The sequence below is a fragment of the Neovison vison genome, chromosome 11, assembly GCF_020171115.1.
Source record: "Neovison vison isolate M4711 chromosome 11, ASM_NN_V1, whole genome shotgun sequence".
NCBI classification, from domain to species: Eukaryota; Metazoa; Chordata; class Mammalia; order Carnivora; family Mustelidae; genus Neogale; species Neogale vison.
Window position 1 is genome coordinate 191,843,413 of NC_058101.1, and position 4,235 is coordinate 191,847,647.

The window sequence follows — 4,235 nt, forward strand, 5'->3', positions numbered from 1 at the left end:
GTCTTAGGACATTCAAACAACTGGTACATCTTCACACAGCTGAAGGAAGCATGTCTGTCTAACACAATAGACTTGTTCTCTCATCTTACTCTGTCTCTTTTCCAGTCAGGGAGATTGATACTAATTGAGGGTCACAGAAAGCCGCCACTTGAGTTGAAGATCTGAACCATTAACTTCAGTAGGTATTCTTAGAGGGATACAATTTCATAGATCAAAGGAATTTATCAGATTCTCTGCCACTAGAGAGTAGGGCTCAGGGGAATGAGTGTGTTTTGGTGAAAAGAAGAAGAAATACAAGGATTTAGGGTTTTGTTCAGGATTGATAACTTTAAATAAAGTACCCAGGTGAAAGGCCTTTGTTGTGCTAGAACTACAGATGAAGATATTAGTGATAGATGGTGGAGGGGGTGACTAAATAATTTCTTTGGAGTGGTGTCTTGTGGCTTAGTTTGTTGTGTCCGACTCTTGATTTCGGCTCCAGTTACGATCTCAGGGTCATGAGATTGAACCCTGTGTTAGTCTCGCATTGTATGTGGAGTCTGTTGGGATTCTCTCTCGCCCTCTTCCTCTGATGTTCCCTCCTCCTGCCACACTCAAAATTAAAAAAAAAAAAAAAAGTAGAATTTCTTGGGATACCAAATAATTTTGTATGTCCTCCATATCTTTTTTAGATTTTTTTAAAAAATTTATTTATTTGACAAAGAGAGACAGAACACAAGCAGCAGGTTGAGGCAGAGGCAGAAGAAGCAGGCTCCCCACTGAGCAGGGAGCCTGACATGGGGATATGGGGCTCCATCCCAGGACCCTAAGATCCTGACCTGAGCTGAAGACAGATGCTTAACAGACTGAGCCACCCAAGCACCCCAGCATGTCCTCCTTATTTAAGCACAAGGAGAAATTGTGATCATTTTTAGTAAAGATGAAATTATACTACCTGCCTGAATTGGAGAGATTAATGTTATATTTTATATGTTAGAACTTAAAAGATGGGTGCTACATATTTATTATGTACAACCATATTGCAAGCTTCTCGATATCACGAAACGGGTAGTTATTTCCATTCTTTACATACAATTTAAGGTAGGTACTATCACAACCTGCTTAGAAGCATTTTATGTTGATGCAAAAGAAAAAAAGAAGGAAAAAAATCCCTGTGAAGTAATTACTTCCCTCATTTACAGTGTTGAATGCCTGTTAGAAGCAGTAACGGTTATTTTAATTGGGAATAGAAACACAAAAAATGGAAAGTGTTTTATGCAATTTCACCTAGTTGTAAATTGCCTTTTTAGTGCTCATGTTTCTTCTCTGTACCAGAAATGTTATTGTTTTCTAGTATTACTACTATTATCAACATAGAAAACTCAGTTTAACGTATCTTAATAGAGAGTGAGGAACAGCATCTCTCAAAGAGAAATGAGAAACCGGTCAAAATTTTGGGCGTCCCATTAGTAGAATACTCTAAAGCCCAGGGATTTCATCTGAACAGGTATCGGTAACAGTATTCTCATTTTTAAGATGAGAAAAATGATTCTTCAAAAGAATCAATTGTTGAGGCCCTTCTAAATTCTGTCATTAATTCTAGCAACTTTATGAAGGAGGGTGCATGAGACCACGTTACAGATGAGGGAACTGCTTCTACAAGTGATTAAGCAAATCCCCTTTGGGTAAAACATGAGCTGTGCAGTATACCAGGCTGTTCCTTCAGCTTCCTTCAAATGGCACAGTATTGCCATTTAATTTCTTCCAGATGTTCCTTAGGGATGATTTATCTTGAGCATAGGAGAAGAGACAGATGACCAGAGTCAACCTTTAAAGCCCACCATCTTATGACTCCACTCACTGGATCTCAAAATAAGCCACTGAGCAGACTGACCATGAAAGTCATGCTAAGAAAAATCCTTAGGAATTTGAAAGGAAGAAGTATCTGTCAGTCATTACATTAACTATCAGCATTAGCTGATCAGATAGCTACCCACTGTGGTATCTGGTGAGAATGGGAGCTTTGTCTATCTTATCCACCTCGATATCCCTAGCCCCAAGAAAAGGGGCAGTAAAGAGAAAGTTCTCCATAGGCATGTATTGAATATTGGATGAATGAATAAATGTGACCATATTTGAAGGTAGAGGGAATAAGTTGGATAATATTTCCAAGTCCCCAAACCCTTGAAATTCTAGTTGTTCATCAAGATTTGCTATGAGATAGGGATTTCATGTGTTCCAGTTGCCCAGTATTCATCCCCATTACCTCAGGTGTCAAAGGTTACAAACAACAATAGGAAGTTAAGGCAATAAAGGGAAACATTATAAGAATATCCACTTCTCTCACTCAGAAAACATATTCATTTGAAGTCCTCATCTTAAATTAAAGTGAAAGCCTATTGCCTGGAAATTAAAAGAAAAAGCAAAGAGTAAAGCTACTCATGGATGACTTAAGTAATCTTTCCAGCTGGACATCATGTGTAATGGAAAAAATATTGGCAAGTTAGGGCAGCTACAATGGCAGGGATAAGAATTGCCAGGAAAAGGAAGCAAATACTACCTACAGCCTGGTCCTAACTTTAAAAAATCTTTTTTTGGGGGGCACCTTGGTAGCTCAGTTGGTTAAAAAATCTTTTTTCTTTCGCATTTAATCCTCTCCCTTATTTTAAATATGTAAAAAATGAAAAGACGTTGAATGTGAATGATAAGCCTACTTTGACTTATATTTTGATACTTTGAAAGTGGGAAGTTTGGTTTAATAGAAAAGCATCAAATTATTAAGAAGCTATGGACTACTTTTTGCAGTTATCTTATTTGATATTTCTACCTATTTTGATAGCCCTTCATTTGGACACTATGTACTGGATATCATCTATTTGACTCTACAGATCTACTCTCCACCTTTCTCCTAATACTGGCTTTGCACTCCTTGCCCTCTGATTTCTGGGGGTGGTCACCCAGTGGGTAACCCTGTTGGAGTAGCAAAAGAAGTGAGGAAAAGGAGGTCAGGATATTTGGAATATTTGTTCTGTTGGTGCCCTCCTGGTCACCGCTGATTGGCTGTGTCCTATGCGGAAGATTAATGATGCTCTCAATAGTACCCTTTCTGGATTAGGCTACCCGAACCCCTAGGGTAACCTAACCCAGAATTCCTTGTTCCTGTGACCTGAGGCCTCTCCTGTTTTTAGCGCTAGTGCATTGCAGTCTTCCTTGTCATATGGGAAACAGCTCTCTATAAAATATCCTCTCTGCAATAGTCTCCATGTTCATTTTTCCTCTGAGTGTGTCACCTGTTTTCCTTTGCTAACTGGACTGAGACACAGGGCATCCTCTTTCAGAATCCTACTCACCTCTTTTTTTTGCGTTCTTTTCTTTTTCATTCCCATGACAGTAACTTCTAATTGAAAGGGTAAGTGTGAGTGTGAACTTCCAGAGCAATGTCTGTGTTTGATGTAGAGATTTTTTAAATGATCCGGTGATATTGGAGACCATGGCAGTAGGCAAAAGGACCTAGAGAGCTAACACAGACTGGGACAGAAAGGCTAAGGATAGAATTATAGCTGGTATTCACTGAGCACATTCTATGTCCCTTGCATTTTCTAAGTACTTTTCCAATTTAATTTGTTTTAATCCTTAGAATTCTCTGAGGTAAACACAACTTAGAAAATGAAGGTCCCAAGTAATTAACCAACCAACCTGTCCATGTTACCACCTGGTAAATGGTGGAGCTAGGATAAAAACCTGAGCAGTGTGAGAGTGTTCTGGGTAGCTGGACAATAAGGTCTGAACACTGATAGAGCACCCAGAAACATGAATGGACCCGGCAGGACCAACAAGTACCTTATTCAACATACGTTCATTACTTAGCTTCCTTGTGTTCTTTATTCTGTTTAAATTGTTATCTGCATCCGATTACCAAAATTAAAATCCTGCCCTCTTCATTGTTTCTGAATATATCCATTTTCTCTGCACTACTATAGTGCTCCTCTAGGCCTTTGTCATTTTACCCACAGAAAACTATCTTTGAGAGCATCAGAAATTCACATGAATGAATGGATGATGAGAATCTTAGACCCGACACAGAAGCCAGGTATGACCTCAAATATTTTGACTCAAGTATTATAGGTGTCATCTTAAGAAGTATTTTTTTTTAATATCAATATGTGTCTTGAAGACGTTGGAGGTAGAGAGAAGTGCATAAAGTAGTTCAGGATAGAACAGTGTACATTTATATATATATTTTTCATTTATATTTT